We start from the raw sequence: 24,934 nt of genomic DNA, 5'->3' as shown, positions 1-24,934 counted from the left end.
CTCATTTTCTGATAGCGGCTATTGAGACAAATCCAGTGATGTGTAACAGTAAGTCTTTGAAGGTCAAAAATGTGGCATGAATGTCCATTTACAGAAGGTGTTCGAAGTGATGACCATTGGTATCAGTGCATGCTGCAATCTTCTTGTCATGGATTGAGTGGTATTCATTATCACTTCAGCACTTATCGAAGCACATGCTCTGACAACTCTCTCTTGTATATCATACAAATAGTAAATATTCACTGAATATGGCATATCCATCTAACATGCCATTGACATGTAAACGCCATTTGATGGTTTCGCAATACAACACAAATTGGAATGGTAAGATTAGTATCGTCAAATCAAGCGAATGTGAATTATGTATTCCTTCGAAGAACTAGTCAGTATATTTCTCATTTATGGAGAATGCCAACGAAATTCAGTGAGAGCTAGAGACTTAAATGCTAAATGATATCCTCGACATACTCACCCTACACGTCGTACATTTAAATATGTGTATGATAAATTGAAAACTACTGTATCTTCAACACATCAGAAACATATTCGGCAAAGTAAAGTTACTAATGAAGAAATGGAAATTGGTACTTTTGCCACTGTGGTTTGAGATCCTTGTGTCAGTTCGCGTCAAATCACAAGGGAATCTGGCATGAGCCAGAGCAGTGTTGTTTGTTTTCTGCATCGCCATAAATATCATCTTTACCACATCAGTCTCCACCAAGAACTAACTGGTACGGATTGTATGCATCACAATGAATTCTGCCGATGAGCTCAACTTCAGATTCATAGGGATGACACATTTATTAATTTGATTTTTATTTACCGATGAGGCTACATTCACAAACCCTGGAAATGCATTACTGGGCAACTGAAAATCCACGTTGGCTGCGGTGAGTTGCACACCAAAAACCATGGTCGGTGAAAAGTATGATGTGGGATTCTGGGGGACGGAATTACAGGCCCCTATTTCATCTAGGAAAATCTTAATGGTAGGAAGTACACCACATTCCTGCAAGAAACATTAGGACTGTTATAGGAAGAAATACCTTTAGGAACAAGGAACAGAATGTGGTATCAACCCAATGGATGTCTGGCACATTTTTCGCTGATGGCTAGAAATGAGTTGCAGAGACAATTCCCAAATTATTGGATTGGAGCGGATGAGATGTGTCATAGCCAATTTGTTCACCAGATTGGACCCCTGCCCCCCTCATTGTGGGGATTCGTAAAAGACATTGTTACAAAGACGTTCCAACTACACGTAAAGTAAGAGAGAATTGTCAAACCTTGTGCTTTGATAAGTGCACATATCACATCACAGCAATGTGATAAGGAATACCACTCGATCCATGATAAGAAGATTGCAGCACTGCATTGATGCCAATGGTCATCACTTCAAACACCTGTAAATGGACGTTCATGCCACCTTTACGACCTTCATTGATCTTCAAAGACCTTACTGTTATACATCATTGGATTCATCTCGATAGCTGCTACCAGAAAATAAGTACCAAACTATAGCACCCCTTTAAAAAAAAACGAAGTTGATCTTCATATCTGACATGACCCCACCTAGCAACAAAAAACCAAATTCATATTATAGCTCCCGTTGTCCCATGCAACTTTTGTCCCACAAACTTTTCAGCTACTATTGTACTTTCAGAACTATTCTACATGGCAATAGTTAGTAACTCATCCTGCATACTGACATCATGGCAGCCCTTAGTCTCGATGGAGATCTGCCCGCCATCCTTGCCGATACCGATTCCAGTGTTACAAGGGTGTTGAAATTTTGTGAACTGTCAAGCCTCATTCCTGAAGTGGTGGGGAAGGTAGGCAGACTTCAATGCCTTATAAACTGCTCCACATGTGGAGACAGGCTTCGTCAGGACACTGGTGACCCATGATTTTGAGTACCCCTCAACTAAAATAATAATAATCACTGTTCTTAATTTGTATTATTTTCTTTTGATGCTTCTGTTGTAATTTATTTCAGTCATATAATATTTGATTTGTTAAGTAAACTCTCATACTTAACTTGCTCCATTTCTATCTCCTGTTCATTGTTAAAGCCCATCTTCACCAGAAGCAAGCAGTACAATGTCATAACCAAAATAGTTGTGCAAATATTTAACATTAACCCATATTCGATTACTCAGGACTAAAGGTCTGAAAACTAGTTCTAGAACTTTTGGGAACTATTTCATTAATATGAAATGTCTGTGCCTGACTCCTATTTCAGTTCTTAATTTTTCAAAGTCCTGATGATGTCCTATTTGAAGTAATAGCATTAAAATATATTTCAGTATACGAATGTCAGTTGCATAAAATTCTTGTTACTCAGTGGAGGTTCATGCAGATGTAGTTGAAACTAAATCAAAAACTTTCTCAAGATCTGTAAATTCCAGACATCAGTAATCCACACTAATTGCTTTGTTTTGCCTGATTAAAATGCAGTAGACACATCAATGGTCACATGAACAAAACAGAGAATGTTGCTACCATTCAAACTACATGAATCCTACTCCCTTCTTATATTACACCTACTTACAATTTCCTGCCAATCTGTCCAATATGTCCTCCCATCCCGTTCCAATCTTGTTGTGGGTTTAGCCTATCAGAGGCAGGGTCACTTTTGAAAGCAGTGAGATCATATACCAGCTTTACAGTAATTTCTGCTGCCTGCTGTTGCAGTGAGCTATTTGGCACTGTATTCTTATTCTGTGGGCATGCTGCCTCTCCTCCTCCCTCTCCCTCTGCATGATCATGCAATTTCCCCAATATTCTGCCCCATTCATAGCCAAGTTTCCTTTCCACTCCCTGCCACCTTTGTTCCCTCACCCTCTCCATCTGACACACACCCTCATGCCAGTTGGTTACAGTGCTGGCTAATGTAGTCGGCTGGGACACTGCAACTGTGCTGGTGTGTGTGTGTGTGTGTGTGTGTGTGTGTGTGTGTGTGTGTGTGTTTCTGTAAGCTTTCTTGGACTTCCAAAAGCTTGCAGCGTACTCGGTCTAGTTTATTTACCTATTGATGACTCAACACCTCAACTGTTTGATGAATTGTCACTCCTAAAATTATTTGTAATCCAGCTGTCCATTACTATTTTAAAATGCATTTTATGTGTTTTTGGTCAAAATTTAAGTGAATATTTTGTACATTACATAGGTGAGGGTGACAGATAAGATACAAACTATGGACAAGTGTTGTTATTAAATAGTAGCTGACAAACCTAACGTAGCCTGGGAAACAAAAACTGTGTTGTGGTATATCGGAAAAAGTTTCATTTCCATGTATTCCTTAACTAGGTTAGGTTCGGTTCTTTGAAATTGTGTAACAGTACCAAGATCCCAGACAATTTTTTGTGTGCTGGGGGCAGCTGCTTGGCACGTCTATTTTGTAAATTTTTCGGAAGTTATTCTACTTTCTCACGTAATTTTTCGCATTTTTGCACTACCATGGATCCTTGCTTCTTCCATCTGCGTCAATACAGAAAAGTTTCGTTATACCTACTAAGTTCTCAGTCTCGCATACTGTTCCTGTGTTGTTGCTTGGCTCATGAAATCCCTGCTAATGGCCTTACCATCAAATTACCAATCTCTGGTGCCACCCCTCCTTCCACAATGACCTCCACCTGTTCAGATTCCGCCAATCCTTAGCCCTCACCAACAAAGTCCCGCAAAACCATATCAACCAAGCCCAATCCTTCTTGCAGTACCTTCTTTCCATCCACAAAATTCTCCTGCTATGTAATCCCAAATTCCTGGAACCCATAACACACATTGAAACTCTTGCCCTGCAGGAACTTGAGCAACATGCACAACGCCACCTCAGAAAGCTCTCCATCCTGCTCACTTCCTACTCCCGCCTTGGAGCACCATGGTCCACCACTTCTGAAACAACCTCCAAACCTCCCCCACACCCCCTCATAGCTGACAAACCTTGTCTCACAGACGTACTACACTTACCCCACCGTCCAAAACTCCCTCCCACCACCACACAGAACCCAAAACCTAAACAGACCCATAACACAGTCATGAACCTTTCCTCCAGAAGCCTTAGTCCCACAAAAATATCAGTCCTTTCCAGAGGCGTCACCTTTTGCCACACTCCCAAATTCAACCACGCAGAACTAGTTAAAGACCTTCTCTCCTTCTCCCAGTCCCTACAGTGGAAACACTTTCTCACCACCAACCAGACTGATCAGACTCAACCAAAGACCAATATTGAACCTTGCCTAACTCAGTTCATTCCTCCATCCAACCGTGATCCACCCCCACTGCCTCCAAACCGTCCCGTTAACTTTCCAAAATTTCTTATCCTCGAACCTTTCCTCACCATCATTCCCCAAATCCCTCAACATGCATACTAACCTTACATCCGCAGAAAGAACTGCAGTCCACCATCTAAAAACGGATACCAATCTTATAATCCTACCTGCATACAAAGGCTCCACCACTGTTGTTTTGAACCGCAAGGATTACGTGGCAGAAAGACTCTGTCAGCTGTCAGATACTTCCACCTACAAACCATGCCACAGTGATCCCATTCTAGCAATCCAGCAGGGTCTCCAATCACTATTCACATCCTTAGACCTGTCCCAGAACCTCTCCCCAGAGTCCATCTCTCTACTTACCCCTACCACTCCCCACACTCCCACCTTCTACATACTTCCTAAAGTCCATAAACCCAATCATCCAGAACGCCCCAGTATGGCCGGTTACTGTGCCCCCACTGAGAGAATCTTCGCTCTCATAGACAACACCTTCAACCTATTACCTGCAACCTACCCTCTTATACTAAAGATACCAACTATTTCCTAGACCGACTCTCCACGGTTCCTTTCCCTTTACCATATGGTGCCCTGCTCATCACTATTGATGCCACCTCCCTGTACACAAACATTCCTAATGCCCATGTTCTTACTGCTATCAAACACTACCTTTCCAGAAGCCCTATGGATTCCAAACCAACAACCTCCTTCCTAGTTGCCATGATCAACTATATCCTCCCCCACAATTACTTCTCCTTTCAAGGCATTACCTACAAACAAATCTCCAGTACGGCTGTGGGCACCCGCATAGCACCATCCTATGCTAACCTGTTTAGGGGGCCATCTAGAGAAATCCTTCCTAAAAACCAAGAATCCTAAACCCCTCACCTGGTTCAGATTCATTGATGACATCTTTGCTATCTGAGGACACCTTATTCACATTCCTCCAGAACCTCAACAACTTCTCCCCAATTTGCCTCTAAATATACCGAGGGTCTCACTGAAGCCTTCACTGACCATAATTATCCTCCCATCCTTGTACAAAAACAAATCTCCCGTGCCTTATCTTTCCAGTCTCCCACCACCTCCCAAAGTCCCACTGGCCGGCCACAGAGGAGCATTCCCCTCGTAACTCAGTACAATCCCGGACTGGCAACTGAATTATATTCTCCACCAGGGTTTCGATTACCTCTCGTCATGCCCTGAAATGAGAAATGTCCTACCCACTATCCTTCCCACCCCTCCTACCGTCCTATTCCGCTGTCCACCGAACCTACACAATATACTTGTCCATCCTTACCCAACACCTGCTCCCAATCCCTTACCTCATGGCTTATACCCCTGTAATAGACCTGGATGCAAGACTTGTCTCATAAATCCTCCTACCACCACCTACTCCAGTCCAGTTACTAACATCACCTATCCTATCAAAGGCAGGGCTACCTGTGAAACTAGTCATGTGATTTACAGGCTAAGCTGCAACCACTGTGTTGCATTCTATGTAGGCATGACAGCCAACAAGCTGTCTCTCCGCATGAACGGCCACCGACAAACTGTGGCCAAAAAACAAGTGGACCACCCTGTTGCTGTACACACTGCCAAACATGATACCCCTCATCTCAGTGACTGCTTCACAGTCTGTGCCATATGGATCCTTCCCACCAACACCAGCTTTTCTGAATTGCACAGGTGGGAACTTTCCCTGCAATACATCCTGCGTTCCTGTAACCCTCCTGGCCTTAACCTTTGTTAGTCACTGGCCTCACCCATCCAACCCCCTCCCTGTTCCCATTCCAGCACTACACAACTGTCATTTACCGCCACACCCAGTCTTTTAATTTCTTTATATTTCTCTCCTTTCTGCTACTTACTCCTTCGCCCCCTCCGCACCTTCTTTCCTGCCCTCCGTCTGAACTGCAACACTTCACTGTCCGCCACTCCCACCATACTATCTTTCCCCCTCCCCGCTACAGCCTCCTCCTTACCCTAACCCAGTCGCCACTCCCATCATGCACTAGTGCTGCTGGTGTGCAAGTTGTGTGTGTGTGTGTGTGTGTGTGTGTGTGTGTGTGTGTGTGTGTGTGTACTGCTGACAAAGGCCTTAAGGGCCGAAAACTAGAGTTGCTCTGTGTAGCTCTATAGATGGCTATTGTTTTCACCTACAGCCATTTGCGCTTTGCAGTTTAAAGCTGTCAAGAGTGCTGCCAGGTGTCAGGGATGTCCTTACATTGACTCGACTGTAGGAGTACACTAGTCGCAAGGAATAAATTTATTAAAACTTCATGCATGATGCAGCATTTTTTCATGTATCTCCTGATTTGTGTGTCACATAATGATATAATTTTGTAGCTACATTCAGGGGCATATGTGGATACTGTGTGCAACATTTATTATTTTGAATAGAGTTAGATAGTACAGAAGTATTAAATTGAAATGTCATATCTCCTGAACTGTTGTAGGGAGGTGATTCTTACCCCATAGCGATTATTGCCCAACAGTAAGGGATATGGGTACCAAGTGCAGTTAAAATCGGTGTTGTGTGGTTTAAGAGATGAGGTGGGGGGGGGGGAGAGAGAGAGAGAGAGAGAGAGAGGGCACACACGCGCGCACACACACACACACACACACACACACACACACACACTTTTATAATATGTATGGATTCTGTAAACATTTTTGTAAATAAGATCTGTCTCATCTCTTGAACTACTCAAATGTTTAAAGAAATGTCAGTGCAGTTTCATTTTTCCCTGTTAGTCACTTTGCTATCTGATTTAACTGATTAAATGTAGTGTCTACTCTACATTAACTTGAGATTCCCCCCTCTCAATGCTTATTGTATTCAGTTGTTTCTCCTAAAATAGCTGTTTTGATCAATTTGAGACTTTATTTTCTTTATACTGGCAATATCTTTTAGTGTTGGCATTATTAATTTTTAAATAATGCTCTCTTTCTTTTCTGTCAGTTCAGTTAATTTTTTATGAGACTCGAAACTTTTATTTAATTTAGTCTTGAGGTGTCTCCCTCCTCTTTAATAAATTCTATATCCATGCCGCTGAAACTTTGCACATGACATATGCGTTTCAAGTTGGCAGCGTAATAGGTCAACAAGTGAAGAACGAGAAGCATGGGGCGTGGACCAATCCCAGCGTGGTAATCACTGCCGGTCATGTCATTATAAAGCTCCAGTTTTGCTGGCTATATTTGAAGTGAACCAAAACATCATACATTGTGTGTTGTTTGTACCGTGCTTGTACGTTGAACTATGTTTTGTTTCATTGTGGTTTAGAAAATTCTGATACTTACAGCAGGAAAGCCTCTCATACTAGTGTCATTTAAAAAAAAAGTGAACTTTACAGGAGTGAGAAAAGTCACTAACAATAGTGCTGAAATGTACGAACTTCTGTTACAAAGTTCTAGACGAATGTTAAGTCCTGTTAGAAACGACACGCATTGTTACAGCTCGAAGCATTTCTTGCACAGACTTGTTGGTAAAGAAATTCATTCAATTTGTATTTATGAGACGGCCATGAAGACAGTTTGGGCACTGATTCTGACTATAGTGATGATGGGAGGGTTGCATGGAATTGTGCCATTGTCACCGTAAAATCGTGAGTGAAGAACTAGGAATATTGGTTATTTATTGCATCATTGTCATTATGAGATGTAGAGTAAGAAGTTACAATCTCGATTATTACTTATTTTGTAAATTTGTTCCATATTTCCAGAATGAGATTTTCACTCTGCAGCGGAATGTGCACTGATATGAAACTTCCTGACAGATCAAAACTGTGTGCCAGACCGAGACTTGAACTCAGGACCTTTGCCTTTCGAGAGCAAGTGCTCTACCAACTGAGCTACCAAAGCATGACTCACATCCCGTCCTCACAGTTTTACTTCTGCCAGTACCTCGTCTCCTACTTTCCACTTGCCCGCGAAAGGCAAAGGTCCCAAGTTCGAGTCTCGGTCCGGCACACAGTTTTGATCTGCCAGGAAGTTTGTTCCATATTGTTCGCAAAGATATTGGTCCTCATCAAATGCTTATTTCCTGTATTTCTTTGCTTCGTTACTGAAAGTGCGTGCTTCATTGATTTTATGTACTTTATGATGTGGCTGTTTATTTGCTGTCACTGTGGTAGCAAGGCAAAAATGATTGCTTATATTTATACTGTTATTGCTCAGTAGCTTACATTTACCAGATGGAACAAAAAACAGTATTGTCTGCTATATGTATAGAGGCTTCTATTGCAACACCACTATTGCAGTATAGCCTACCTAACTTGACATAATGGGAACTGTCAAGTGCAATGTTTCACCGGTGCAGGTATACATTTCTGTCTTCCTGCCTGATGAGTCTGTTTCGGTGTGTATGTACTTACTTTTGCAACATTGTCATTGAAAGTAACTTGTGGAAATAATTGCAATATAAATGCAGAGTTTTTGGGTCACAGATTCTTAGATAAAAAAAGTTGTCAATGTCAAATGTGAAAATTTATTAGTGAATGCGTACATTAGTTAATGAAATCAATAACTCCTAGAAACTTCATTTGAAAACCATAACTGAACACACTGACCCACTTCTGTCACTCATTCAGGAAACTGTTGAAACAAATAACATTAAACATTTCATTATTTCTTCTGAGTGAGATTGCATCTGCAATCACTTTGTTAAATGTAAATGGAAAATAAATTATTAACATCGGCTAACACAAGAGCTACCTGTTTAACTTCCAAACAGTAATCAATGTTCAAGTTTATTTCCACATGTTATAAACGTCTGTGTTTGTGGCTAAGCTTTGCTCGAGCTTTTGTTTTCCAGTACCTTCAAGAATATTGTTCACAACTATTCAAATAATCTGCTATATTTCCCTCAGAACTCCTACCTCAGTTACCTGTCCTTATCGTTCCTTGCAACTGAAGAATCATTTAGTAAAGCAACTAAACATCAGTGTGTGTCCTGAAACTTATAACAGATAAACATTGCAGCTTTCAAGTAGGTGTGGTAAAAGAAGAGCTATAATGTTGTATTCTGGCAGGAGGAATATATGTACACAATGTGATCCAAAGTATCCGGACACCTGACTGAATATGACTTAAAAGTTCATGGCGCCCTCCATAGGTAATTCTGGAATTCAGTATGGTGTTGGCCCACCCTTAACCTTGATGACAGCTGCCACTTTCACGGGCATATGCTCAATCAGGTGCTGGAAGGTTTCTTGGGGAATTGAAGCACATTCTTCATGGAATGCTGCATTGAGGAGAGGTATTGATGTCAGTCGGTGAGGCCTGGCATGAAGTCGGCGTTCCTAAACATCCCAAAGGTGTTCTATAGGATTCAGGTCAGGACTTCGTGCAGGCCAGTCCATTACAGGGATGCGATTGTCATGTAACCACACCTTCCACAGACCGTGCATTATGAACAGGTGCTCGATTGTGTTGATAGATGCAGTCGCCATCCCCGAATTGCTTTCCAACAGTGGGAAGCAAGAAGGTGCTTAAAACATCAATGTACGCTTGTGCTGTGAAAGTGCCATGCAAAACAACAATGGGTGCAAGCCCCCTCCATGAAAAATACAACCACACCTTAACACCACTGCCTCCGAATTTTACTGTTGGCACTACACATGCTGGCAGATGATGTTCACTGGGGATTCGCCATACCCACACCCTGCCATCGGATCGCCACATTGTGTACCATGATTTGACACTCCACATAACATTTTTCCACTGTTCAATCATCCATTGTTTACCCTTCTTACACCAAGTGAGGCGTCCTTTGGCATTTACCAGCTTGATGTGTGGCTTATGAGCAGCCGCTCGACCGTGAAATCCAAGTTTTCTCGCCTCCTGCCTAACTTTCATAGTACTTGTAGTGGATCCTGATGCAATTTTGAATTCCTGTGTGATGGTCTGGATAGATGTCTGCCTATTACGCCTTATGACCCTCTTCAACAGTTGGTCTCTGTCAGTCAACAGACGAGGTCAGCCTATACGCTTTTGTGCTGTACGTGTCCCTTCTTGTTTCCACTTCACTATCACATCAGAAACAGTGGACATACGGGTGTTTAGGAGTGCGGAAATCTTGCTTACAGACGTATGACACAAGTGACACCCAATCACTTGACCACATTCAAAGTCTGCGAGTTCCCTGGAGTGCTCCATTCTGCTTTCTCACAATGTTTAGTGATTACTTAGGTCGCTGTTACGGAGTACCTGGCAGTAGGTGGCAGCACAATGCACCTAATATGAAAAAGTTTGTGTTTGGAAGGTGTCGAAATACTTTTGATCACATAGTGTGTGTTTGTGTTTATATACACCAAGATACAGATTCATTCACCTGTGACTGTTCCTCTCTTAATGGCTCACAAACTCAGTGATTAGAACGCATAATGTAGATCACATGTTTTAAGTTGCAGAACTCTGGTTTGAGATTGTAAAATGTGGGTAACATTTAAGAAGTTCATTCTGTAAGTACTAGCAGTACCCAATCATATTTTAGTCCACCAGGAGAAAATGCATGAAAGTTTTGTTGAAACCTTGCATTTTGGTGGCACTATCTGTTGATTAAAAACAGCAGTAGTCGTTACATATCGCTGCTGTTGGTCATTGGTTTCATCTAGAATAAAGTGCACGGAATCATCAACTACTACTCCTCTAATTTGTGACATTTTTTTCCTTCATATGGAGGCTAAAGTACTCCCACCAGGAATAGTTTTTCCAATGTAATTCATCAGATATTATCTCATAATAGGACTATTTGAGCTTGAGCTTGGAAAGGGGCATTCAACATGTTAGAAATGCTTATGCTGGGTGATAAAAAAATTGATTTTTACTTTTTGAATTTCAAGATACTAAAGTGCACATCATTTATGACGGCGGCCGAGTTTAGGTTCGTTCTGCGCTTCTGACGTCACAAAACACAGTCAGCCAATAAATAGAGAACGACGTTGCCAGAGCTCGACTGCAGTGCAGAGCACGGACGAGTGTCTTCAGTTTTAGAAACGTTCAGTCATAAATAAAGTAATTGAACAAAAGCAATGTCTTGATAGCAGACTTTCTTTTATAGAAAGTTTGGAAAAAGCATTCTTTATACCAATTGCTTCATATTCTATGAATTAATTAAACCAAACAATTAATAATTCAGGTAATAGCAAGGAAAGGTGTTTGTATCATTCTTACTAACCGCTTTTTCGCAATAAAGAACAGCGGCAATTGTTTATTTCCTATTGTACTTCAACGAAACGTGAGTAATTCATAATCGTACCATCAGTGTTTGTCGGTATTTTGCGTGACCTTTTAAAGTCCTCCGTGAGACCTGTTGAACGACGAGCTGCGTTAGCGTAATGGTTGAAGTGTCTGGCTACTAAGCGAAGGGTTCTGAGTTCAAACCTTGATCGGAGCTTAATATTTTCTTTATTTGAAAACAATATCGAAGTGTCTTACTTTATGAATTTTATTCGTTTGAATGTAATTTTTTGAAATTTCTAGTGGCAACTAAAATCGACCATACGGAAAGTGTACACTATGGACTTGTACCTCTGCAAACTCTTCAAAATTTCGTGTAATGGTTTACTACATCTAATGCTGCACAATAACTGCGTTGACCTCGAAACAAAATTAAATCATTTATGGGGGGATGATATCAGTCAAGAAGATGTGTAAAAATCAAATTTTTGGGCCAAATAGTTTTTGTGAAATCGAATGATAAAGTGTGTCAAAGCAGTCGAAACACCATGTGTCTGCACAGGTGAGCAGTGCAATGATGACAAAATCGTGGAATGCGGGGAGCACGTCTCTGTAGCAGCGAAAGGGTTAATGCGGGCGTGGTGGCTTTACTTCATAAACTGCGCACTCCCCCCTAAACGTAAGTTTGTGAACTATACTATGGCGCTGCTTCTCTTGGCGCCTACAACTGGCAACACAGCAATCTCCCGCGTCTGGGCAGGCATGCGCGAACCGCCAAGATAAAAGAATTGAACTATAGTGCCTCACCATACTGTTGTCATGGTACAGTTTCTTATTTTTAAAGTGCTTTGCACTTGCTACATGATGTTGAATGTGATTTCGGTGGTGCTTTTTAATCAGTTGTCACTCTGAATACAGTCACTACTAAACTATTTTAGCAACATTATACATTCTTCCAGCACTCATTTTGGATATCAGCATATTGGATGCTGATAAGAAAGAAAAATTAAACAAGCAGAAGAGCACCACCACAAGCTATACTCGTCACTGTGTATGACATAACAAACCTTGAACCGAATTTGGTCATGCAATGATCAAAAGATAATGTATCCTGCAAACAATCAGCATGGCAGCCATTTTTAGGCACTTAACTAGTAGTCTCTTTGCAGAAACTTTTGTACTTTTCAAAATTTATTAATGTAAATAATAAAGATGAGAACACATTGTTGTTTCACTTTGCTTTTTGTTAATTTTATTCAGTTTTTAAATTCCCCCCCCCCTCCCCCCCTGTATGTCTGCAGTTAAAACACTTCTGCAGAAAGTGTAATGGTACCTTTTTTTACTTATGTTGCGTCAGAACTTGATTTGTAAACTATGAGATTTCAAACTGGAAATAAATCAGGATAGATTGCTTCAGATTGCTTCTCACTAAATACTGGAGATATTGAGTTTCGGATAGTCACAACAAAGAGACTGTCAAACAACTAAGCTTTCAGCCAAAAAGAAGCCTTCTTCCGATTTAGAGAGAGAGAATACACACACACACACACACACACACACGCACACGCACAAGAGCGTGCGCGTGACCACTGTCTGGTAACAGAGGCCAGAGAGTGAGAAGGTGTGCGTGATGGGCGAAGCAGTCTGGGTGGTAGTGGTAAGGCCTAATGGCTTTCCTTCCATCTGGCAACTCAATGTTGCTTTCCTTTGTTACTGTTTTGTAAAGCATTACAATACTCACTGTCCGTCCTTTCCTGTGTTTCGCTTGTTGCCTTCCAAACAGAACTGCCGCTTGTTGCCTTCCAAACAGAACTGCATGCTCTTACTTAGGAGACTCACTGTATCATATGTCTTGTCTGCACACAACACACAGCTACAAGACCACGCTGATCGTTAGTGCAGCATTTCAAGTCCCATGTTATGCTCCACAAGCAACAATTTACCATTTCCATACCTACCCTGCTATCACTCCTCCTCCCAACCCCAGCCTCCTCCTTACCCCCAACACCAGATTGCCTCTCCCATCATGCACAGCTGCTCGCAGTGTGGCCTCGGCAGCACACAGTGGTCGTGTGTGTGTGTGTGTGTGTGTGTGTGTGTGTGTGTGGTGTTGTCTAATTTGGAAGGAGGCCTTCTGGCAGTTCTTTTGTTGTGCTTATCTGTGACTCAACATCTCTGCTATTTGGCGAGTAGCAATCTGTCTTTTTCATAATACTGTCATTATCCCATCCTGGAGTTTCCATTGTTTGATTTTCACCAGAAAGATAAGAATATTTCTGAATATATCCTTCCCATCTTTCTGGGAATGATCTAGAGATAAATGGGGGGGACAACAAGGTGACAACTTGTGATGAAGCAGGCTAGGATAATTTTGCTTCCTCTCTTGTTTTGCCATCTACCTCCTTAAAATTCATTTTGTTCTTAACTAACTACCATTAACATATGTTAGTATAATCTGCATTTACACAAAAGAGAAAGGTTGGCCCTCAGTTTTAAAGAGTATAACAACAGATTTAATTTTGTGCTTAGTTTTATGTATGTAATTGATTTTCTAATTTATTTTGATTATTCCTAGTTAGCAACTTTTGTCGTAGCTGAAATCAGTAATTGTTTTGCAACTTAAATTCTATTGTTGGCATATAAACAAATATAAATTCTGTACTAGTTATAAACATTTGAAGGAACAACTAATAGTATTCTTAAAGGATCTATTTGGTTCTATTTGTCAACATGTTAGCAAAGTAATTTTCAGTTTTGTCAAAAGTATTGTTTGCATAACGATATTTGTTAATTTCATCATTTAACAGGGTGTCTACAACCCGGGACAACCGGGAGGTCCGGGAAAAAGCCGGGAATTTTTTCATCCGGGAGAAAACCAGAAAAAATCCGGGAATTTTTTAGATTTACGGGAATTTTTCATTGTTTTTGGTTTCAGTTAAATTTTTGTGATTTTGACTGGTAAGAACTGATACTCTAACAAAGGATAGTACTCTATGCCAGTACTGCTGCAGAATAATACTGCAGGAATAAAACATGAACAAGAGAAAAAAACGAAAATGAAACGTAAATTGCAAAGGAATGCACCATAAACAGCAACAAAACACTGTGCTCAGACAAGCGTCTGCCAACTGCAAAATGTGTCAAAGGCTTTGGGAAGACTATGCAATGCTTCGCAACAACAAATTGCCCCCGATGAGCGGGACGTCACAATCGTAGCAGTTACTAGCGGGATCGTGCGCATGCGCAGTTGAGTAGTGCCGTTTCCCACTTCTGGCTATAGAAATGTGGCTGTCGGCTGTGTAAGCAGTCGCAGCAAGCAGCTAGATGCTACCAGGAAAAATTTTACTGGCATGTCCAAGCTGCCAGATTCATGCATGCGCAACAGGCTGGATCTAGGGAGAAAGGGGGGGGGGGAATTCATATTCTTGAGGGGGAAAAAAACCTTGTTTCACAAAGCACCTAGTCTACAGCGCACGTGATCTATCGATTATTCATAGCCGGCCGGTGTAGTAGAGCGGTTCTAGGCACGTCAGTCTGGAACTGCACGACCACTATGGTCGCAAGTTCGAATCCTGCCTAGGGCATGGATGTGTGTGATGTCCTTAGGTTAGTTAGGTTTAAGTAGTTCTAGGGGACTGACGACCTCAGATGTTAAGTCCCATAGTGCTCAGAGCCCTTTGAACCATTTGATTATTCATATGGCTTTGAAACGCATCCCTGTTGGTTTTTGAACACATTCTAAGTTGATTTCTGAATGATTTGTGAATGCGTGCATAGTGCACATGATGTCTGTCAGGGGAATCCTCGTCACACCTAGAAATAAACTTCCCTGGAGACAAAAAGGGCTATACAAGATGAGTGCCAACCGCTGTCTGATTATGTGGTTGATTGGGTTTGCGAATGATGAGCGTTGTTATAATTATTTACGAAATCCATACATTCAGACTACCAGAGTGGAAATAAACGACTAACCGGAATAACAGGTAAGAAAGATTACGTATTATCTTCTCGGTGTATCTGAGAAAATGAAATTCTGACAGAAAAGTTTTGGCCAGATCGCTATACTACTAAGGGCCAGTTGTACACTCCCCAGCTAGCAGCCGCTTTAACTTATGTTCTGGAAGTAGCGTGGAAAACACGGTTGTACCAACATGTAACAATGCCTAACCGGAGAATAATCGCGGGACAGAGTTAGTGAAGTTATACGGCGAATAAGCTTTGACATTCACAGGGATAGTTACAGAATTAGTGATGACAAGACTTTGATAGAATGAAGCAGGAGAAGAAACGGGGACATCACACAAATTAAGGAAGAATATGACAATCCCAAATTTGTATAAAAATTTCGTACAACTACTTTTCGATCTCATGCTTGAGAAACTGGAGCGTATGATTGAAGTGTGAAACTATTTCCCAACATAGCTTTTTGCTTGTAGTAGGCCTAATAGGCATTTGATATTGGTACTTTGTGAATTATATTCTGTTGTGTTATAAAAATGACCATTTGTGCCAAAACAGTCTCGTTTATTTGTGTGTTACACTTGCTGCAGTATTAGAAAGGCCTATTTTGTTTTATCTAGCAGACAATGACAAAATAGACGTAATCAGATATAGAAACCACGCCAGTCTTGGGTTCTATTTGTATTAACAGCTTTTTCAGTGTTAGACAACGACATTTCGATTTTTCATGTAGCAAAATTTTTGACGAACTTTTATGAGATAATAGATTCTTTCGCAGAAAGGAAATCCCGCCATGTACACCTGTAGCAAGATAAGAGAGAGAAAAAACTCTAGGAACTAAGGATTGAAGAAATGTGTACTATGTTGCGTGTCTCTTGTCTTTGCTGGTTTCATGTCACCTGTATTTAGTTTTATGTCACACTTAGCAGCAAGTTGTTAGCTAATAGGGAATAAAGGGTGCAAATTTTCTGAAGAGTTTTTGTTTACAAATAATCCCATCCAGTATTAACAGAGAGTTTTAAAAAAAGGGGTGGGGCAGGATGTCAAACCGGCAGACTGGAAACAGGAGAGGCACCATAGGACATTTTACTTTCCACTGTTCTGAATATAGTTTGATGGCAACCATTACAAAATACACACATTTCAATTCCACTGAACGGAATACAGTTACGTACGATAGAAGAATGCTGTGTGATTAGCCGAGCGGTGTAGGGCGCTGCAGTCACGGACTGTGCGGCTGGTCCCGGCGGAGGTTCGAGTCCTCCCTCGGGCATGGATGTGTGTGTTTGTCCTTAGGATAATTTAGGTTAAGTAGTGTGTAAGTGTAGGGACTGATGATCTTAGCAGTTAAGTCCCATAAGATTTCACACACATTTTTGAATGCTATGTGAAGAGGCATGCCACTGCACTTTGGCACACTTAAGACAAATAGCATGTCTTACATTTCCTCGAACACAAATGTTTTTTGCATCAGACTATTCAGAAAGATGTGCGCTACAAAACGAACATATTTTTGAAAATTGAATTTTTTTTAGAAATTTATGACTCCCTATCTCAAGCGCTTGTGGGATGGGCGGAGTATTGCTCCGGTTCGGAAATATCGTAGATCCGGGGCTAATGCGCGGAGCAGTCTGAGTACAGTGGGGAAGTGTGTAGTCTCCATGTGACCTGTGTTTACATTTAGTGATTTTGCTGTTTCCTCTTCCTTTACTGCTCTCACGTCAAATGAAAACAAAACGGATTTCTGTGGCCGGGTGCTATCAAGTGAATTAAAATACATTCACATGATTACGGAAGGCAGAAATATGTTATTAGTTTCAGATTTGATTTTATTTCCACCTTTCTGACCGCTAAGCATTAATCACCTTGTAGAACAATGAAGTAATTTTTGTCGGTTTGCTAAAGAAATTTCCTTTTATTAATCTTTTCTGCTGAGGCAGTCAATATACTTGAAACGAAGTGTAATTCCACACTATAGGCTAATTTTAACTATTTGCTGCATTTCAAGTGCACATTTTCACTCCTAGCACGTATCGCATTATGCCATAATAAAGAAACAAACATGAGATAACACAGTACTGGTACTCCAAGAAAATTTACATCCGAAAACCACATTGAAAAGCTTAATATCAGGTCGACGCCTACTTCATTGGGAATTTGGACATACGAATGTGGACTTTAAATGTGTACATTTTAGTATGGTTCACGAAATTCCTATGCTCTCGGAATATCCTCTGATGTCTTGTTTTTTTTTATGACCATTTAAGATCTTTTAATGTTTTACACCTACGAACATAAGGGCCTCCTAAGTCATGTAGCTACGCAAGCGCGGTGGCACCTCTTATCTGGTGCTCTGTGGCAGCTGCTGAAACAAACCTATTTCTAACAGGTCGCGGGAAAATATTGCGAATGGTGGTTTGAAAAGCATTACTTTCAAAGTAAATTTCCTTTTACGCAAGTTGAACTATGTCTGAGATTGTACGATGAATTTCTTAAATCACAGAGCGTTTGACTCTCATTTAGAAATCACCTGATGACAAGCCATTTAGAAGAATTTAGAGCCCAGAAGTTCAGACATTTATGTCGTTATTAAAAATTTTACTGGCTCATATAATGTGCCGGGAAATTCTACGCATGTATAAAACCATAAACATTCAAAGGATTGCTAAGTTATACAGTTCCAAAAGAAAATATACTGTCAGTTAACAGGGAAAAAGTGCGTCTTCGCCCAGGAGAAATCGTATTTTTAATCGGGAAATCCGGGAATTTTTTTTCCTTGTCCGCGTATACACCCTGTTTAAACAAATAATTCGGCCTAAGCCTTGTAGTAGAAGAAACTGTTAAAAAGAACCAATTTTTCAGTGTATACAGTTAATCAAATGGATTGAGTTTTAATTTTTGTAAATTTAACTTCGAACAATGTGTAGTTCCAGTACCTGTTATTGTAATTATATACAAGGGCCGATTTTTGGTCCTGAGACAGTCAGTCCACAGCCGAGTTTCAGATGAGAAACCTGTGTTGCTTAGATAAACAACAATGCATCAGCTTAACTGTGAAATAAGTGTAACATAATTAGGCCATGTGTTAAAACAATGAGAGTGAGAGTGTCTGTCTCCATACGTACTTTCTATTCTTCAAGAAATGTGAACTATGTAGTTAGGCTTTTACTGCTCGTAGATGTTCAACAGGAAACTGTTGTAGCAGTATGTGGGTGTTCGCCTGCAACCTATTAATGAGGCTTCTCTAAAGTGAAACAGTAGTGCACTGGCCATATAACTGTGGAGGGGGAGGGGGGGGGGGGGGTGGACAGTGAAAGTAAAGCACTGTGAAATGCAAATGTGTGCCTGTCGGCTACATCATTTATAGTAGTCTGTGTTCACAACACACTTTTCAGCCAGTGTAGCAACGCAGTACATTGACACCGAGGACAACAAATGAAGAAATAAAGTAAGGAACGCTACAAACAGATGTGCCTTGTCTCTTATATTCAGGTTGCAGTCAAGAAGGAAGATACTAACTGAATTTTGGGAATTAATAGTCAGCATTTTACAGTATTGTAACATAAAATGTGCAAACAATGTTTGAAATTCTGTCAGTGAATTATTGCAATGTTTAGGTTATTAGTGATGATTAAAAGATCTATATTTTTATTTAGTTAATGCAAATTTCCACATAACAGCCCACATGAAGTCCAGTTCTCTTACTAATTTTCCAAACCCAACATGATTGGCAAAGTTAGTTTTGAATACATTTCTTCTTTGAGAAAAAACTGGATTCGCTCACATGAATCTTCTAGCTCAAAGAAACTGGAATACTTCCCAGACAAATAAGAAAGAGTCGTTTGAAAAATGCAACAGCTGTTCATATCATCAGTAAAAAAAGGGGTGATGTATCATCATTTCCCTTTCCTTTGTGCTCATAACAATGAGATACTACAACCTCCACCTCGATGTAATAGGGGGAAGGGGCTCTAATAATAAGAAATGCTTGAAGATGAGCTTGTGACTGTCACTTTGTGTGGAAATTTTGCTTTGTGATTATATTTGTTGCTAAAGATACTAGTACGACAGATACGTGGTATAATATTTACTCCTGTTCTCAGGACATTTCTGTTCATAATATTTTATGCATACTGAACAGCCACCTGAAAGAAGTAGGGTGTGTTTTTTAAATAGTTTGCTTGTATTACACGTGCCATGTCTGATATGGTGCTAGATCCATGAAGACATCATAAGTCAGGACAGGATATACAGGGTGTACTAAAAAGAATCAGATTATTAAAAAAATCATAACTATAATACACACATGAAAAAAGTTTTGCATCACCTGTACAGAAAATGGGAATGGAGATCAACATAATCATCATTTCTGCTCTTGTTATTGCTCATGAAAACCACACATTGCGTGTTGTACCACCATGCAGCAAGACCTTCAGAGGTGGTGGCCCAGATTGCTGTACACACCGCTACAACTGATACCCATTTGCACGTCCTCTTGCATTGCTGCATGCCTGTATTCATCGTGGCATACTACCCACAAGTTCATAAAGACACTGTTGGTCCAGATCGTCCCATTCCTCAATGGTGATTTGTTGTAGATCTCTCAGAGCGATTGGTGGGTCACGTCGTCCACAAACAGCCCTTTTCAATCTATCCCTGGCATGTTCAATAGGGTTCATGTCTGGAGAACATGCTGACCACTCTATTCAAGCAATGTCATCACCCTGAAGGAAGTCATTCACAAGATTTGCATGATGGGGATGCAAATTGTCATCCATGAAGATGAAGATGAATGGCTCGCCAATATGTTGCCGATATGGTTGCACTATCGGTTGGAGGATGGCATTCATGTATGATACAGTCGTTACAGGGCCTTCCATGACCACCAGTGGCTTACGTCGGCCCCTCATAATGCCACCCCAAAGCAGCAGGGAACCTCGACCTTGCTGCAGTCACTGGACAGTGTGTCTAAGGCGTTTAGCCTGACCGGGTTGCCTGCAAACAAGTCTCCGATGATTGTCTGGTTGAAAGCAAATGCGACACCCAATGGTAAAGAGAACGTGATGCCAATCCTGAGCTGTCTATTCGGTGTGTTGTTGGGCCCTCTGTAGAGTGCTGCATGGTGTCGTCATTGCAAAGATGAACCTGCCCCTGGATGTTGGGAATGAAGTTGCGCATCATGCAGCCTATTACACACAGTTTGAGTTGTAGCACGATGTGCTGTGGCTGCACAAAAAGCATTATTCAACATGATGGCATTGCTGTCAGGGTTCCTCCAAGCCATAATCCATAGGTAGCAATTATCCACTGCAGTAGTAGCCCCTGAGCGAGGCACTTCACCGACAGTTCCTGTCTCTCTGTATCTCCCCCATTTCCGAACAACATCACTTTGGTTCACACCGAGACACCTCGACACTTCCCTTGTTGAAAGCCCTTCCTGGCACAAAGTAACAATGTGGACGCGATCGAACTGCGGTATTGACAGTCTGGGTAGGGTTGAACTACAGACAGTATGAGGCGTGTACCTCCTTCCTGGTGGAATGACTGGAACTGATCGGCTGTCGGACCCCCTCCGTCTAATAGGCACTGCTCATGCATGGTTGTTTACATCTTTGGGCAGTTTTAGTGACGTCTCTGCACAGTCAGAGGGACTGTGTCGTATGATACAATGTCCACAGTCAATGTCTATCTTCAGGAATTCTGGGATCCAGGCTGATGCATAACTTTTTTTGGTGTGTGTGTTTGAGATATGTGCATGAACAACATAATGTTGAAAAGAGCTCAAAAATGGTTGGCTCTGAGCACTATGGGACTCAACTGCTGTGGTCATAAGTCCCCTAGAACTTAGAACTACTTAAACCTAACTAACCTAAGGACAGCACACAACACCCAGCCATCACGAGGTAGAGAAAATCCCTGACCCCGCCGGGAATCGAACCCGGGAACCCGGGCGTGGGAAGCGAGAACGCTACCGCACGACCACGAGATGCGGGCTGAAAAGAGCAAATCCTTGAGTTTTATGTGGTCCTCGCGAGGTAGTAGCAGTGTGCACTCATTTCAGTTCTTGTAAAAATGGTTTCGGGGCAAAAGAAAATATTTTGTGTTCTAAATTTTCCACAGTGCGGGTCAGCAGTAACTATTCAGCTTGACTTTTGTACTAGGTATGGTGTGCATCCTCCTACAGCACAGAGCAATTTCGGGAAACAGGTTGTTTGTGTAAAGACAAATTGCTGGGCCATCTCTGAGTGGCTGGCATAGACATTGAACACATCCACCAATTTCACAAGGAGTCTGCAGAAATCCACTCGAGAGCTCAGCATGCCCCCGATATCCATCTGGCCTTTGTTGCATCAACATTTACACATGAAACCATACAAAATTTAGCTACTGCTAGCTCTTTGTGAAGTGGACGAATAACTTATTTTGGAGTTCAGTAATTTAGTTCTTGGCAAGGTGGAGGATGACAGTTTTCTTCTACGCTTAGTGTTTAGTGATGAGGCAATGTTCTATTTAAATGGAAAGGTGAACTGTCATAATGTGAGAATATGGAGTATGGAACAACCACATGAAGTTGTGCAACATGAGAGGGACTGTTCAGAATTTAATGTGTTCTGTGGAGTTTCGCAGGAAAAGGTGTATGGCCAATTTTTCTTTGCCAAGAACACTGCTCGGGAAGCACATGTCTCAATATGCTTGAGAACTTTTTTCCGACAGTTGGAGACTGATTCAAAAGACTTCATTTACCAACAACCTTTGTGTTTTGCAAGCAAGTGGCCTACCAACTGAGCTACCTAAGCACAGCTTTACTTCCACCAATCCCTCGTCTCCTACATACCAAACTTCGCAGGAGCTCTCCAGTGAAACTTGCAAGACCAACACTTCTGAAAGGAAGGATGTTGGGAGACATGGCTTAGCCACAGCCTGGGAGATGTTTTCAGAATGAAATTTTCACTCTGCAGTAAAGTGTGTGCTGATATGAAACTGCCTGACAGATTAAAACAGTGTGCCAGACCGAGACTCAAACTTAGTACCTTTGCCTTCTCAGTCCAGCACACAATTTTAATCTGCCAGGAGTTTCAAACTTTATATAACTTGCTATAATTTTAACTGTAGCTAATGTTAAAAAGATACCATCCATCTTTGGAATCGTGTTTTACACCTTACAAATTGTTGCAACGGTATTGTCGCACCTTCTCTGTTTCCATTATTCATTTTTGAACTGTGTTTTTGCCGTGCATTGAAAGAACAATACAGCTTTTAGAGATTATGGTAATGTCAAGCAACAGAAGATTTGTGTATAAAGGTGTTCATAATATTTGGTGAAATTGGTACTTTCCTTCCCATCCCCATCCTACTATTCTCTCCATTTCTCATATCCATTCATCACTTCATTTTCCCCCAACACTTAATAGTAATACACCACTCAAAAGAATGAGGGAGGATAACTTTGGGCATTGGAAATACTCCATTGAGAAATTATTTGGGACTGATAGTGTTACCAAATTATACATTTATCCTTCACTAATTATGTACACTTCAAAACACTATTACGTCCTCTTTCATTTACATAACAAGAACTGAAATGTCCAACAGGTATTGAAAACAGTGTGGAAATAATCACTCTTCCCTTCATCCTGGCAGCACGTCGTGTTTGTCATTGTAACTGCCCTAAGGCTTTGTATTTACTCTCGGAATAAAATAAAACTGCCACTTATGTATACAGTATCTTGACTTCCCAAATAACTTTGTTAATTTTTATACAGTTTAAAAAAGTCTTGAAAAGCTTACTGTTCTTAGTTTTGGTGTCTACAAACAATGTTTGTTTGTTTTCTTTCTTTCTCCAAGGAATTTTTATTCCTTCTCAGAAGCTTTTTGCAGTGTTTTATGGGTGTAAACTTGATTGCAAATGGTACATAACAATATTTCAAAGTATGAGTAAAAAAAAATTCTTTGAAGTCACCACATAGGAAAATATTAGGGTACTTTGAGCTGTAGAGTCTAGTTTTGAAATGAATATTGTGCCAAGGACTGCTTTTTAATTTTGTATCTTGATAGGATATGATAAAACAATTGCCCTAAGAACAATAACTCTGTATCTCCTCTCTGAACAACATGCGGCAGTACTGCACATGGTCACATGATACCCAACAACACATGAAATTCCAAACAGGAGTGTGACAAAAGGAGTTTGAGCAGAGCAAACACCAAGCACTGGCTGCCAATGTCATTGTAAGTGTGCGTGTGCAGCAACACTTGTTTTCTGGCAGCTGCTCAAACAAACCTGTTTCTAGCATGTCACGAGAAAATATTGAGAGTGGTGGTTTGAGAAGTGTTACTTTCAAAGTAAATTTCGTTTTTTAAAAGATGAACTGTTTTACGTGTGAGAATGTATTATGAATTTCTTAAATTGCAGAACATTTTACTCTTGTCATAACTTAACACTTTGGTGACTAGCCACTTAGACAATTTTCGGGCCCAGAAGACCAGACGTTTATGTCATTGTTTAAAATTTTACTGGCACATTTATGTTCGATATATCTTAACAGGTAACACACACGCAAAAGACCAATATTATATGTGAAAGCTTAACTTCTCTTATAGCTATATTGTATTATATAAATTTAAACCATGAATTTTTCCTATTTGTGTGTTCACGCTACTTTGCAGTGATGATTTTTTCGCTGGATAGGTAATGTGTTGTGAGATATAATTGGCTAACAAAAGTGCATTGCAATCTCAATTCCAGTTCTTTGGAAAATAATGTGCTGTGTTTGGTAGAATTTGTATTTATACTTCTGTAATACAAAAACATGCAGCGTAAATGTTGCTGCTCATCAAAGATCTTCCCCAAATGCGTTTTTTTTTTTTTAATTGGGTTTCGTTTCCTAAAGTGCCAGGAAGTTCTGCGTTGGTCTATATAGTCTGTACCATTCAAAGGATTGATAAGTTTTAAAATTCCAAGGGAAAATATACTGTCGTGTAACACGGAGAACATGTTTTCACTTGGAAAAATGTGTATTTCTAATCGGGAAAAAGTGTACTTCTAACCTGCAAATCCAGGAATTTTTTTCCTTTGTCCGCATAGACAATCAGAATGAGTTTAGTTGTTAATGTTGTACATTAAAAGTGAAGATCTCAGGCTACACAATAAGACCGCAGGTACTCCCTGTATCAAAATAGATTCAGCATACTGGATGTGGACACAAGTTTTCATCTAACTCTTTTGAGCAATGTGTATGTGTTTGTCTGTGCACACATTAATACTGTCTGATCACTGCAATTGTTCGAGGAAATAATATGCAATGAACATTTTCATATGCATTTGTATTTAAAGCCTTTTTACTGTAGCGCATGTCATGAATCAAGATTTCATATTGTTAGTAGTAAATAGTTATGTTCCTGAAGTGAAGTGATTGCATCTTCAAAGATTTAACAGCAAAGATCTAATGCATTATTAACTTTTAATTGAAGCACTTGTTTACCATTCATTTGAAACAGTTGAGAGTTCTCACTTA

General features: G+C 40.6%; 1 protein-coding gene across 8 annotated transcripts in view; it reads left to right on the top strand.

The window, feature by feature from the left end:
* Positions 1-24,934, top strand: part of LOC126184939 (serine/threonine-protein kinase MARK2-like) — a 297,700-nt gene that overhangs the window by 249,397 nt on the left and 23,369 nt on the right. The window lies entirely within an intron of this gene.

The sequence above is a fragment of the Schistocerca cancellata genome, chromosome 1 (assembly GCF_023864275.1).
Source record: "Schistocerca cancellata isolate TAMUIC-IGC-003103 chromosome 1, iqSchCanc2.1, whole genome shotgun sequence".
NCBI lineage: Eukaryota > Metazoa > Arthropoda > Insecta > Orthoptera > Acrididae > Schistocerca > Schistocerca cancellata.
This window is presented reverse-complemented; position numbering and strand designations above follow the sequence as displayed.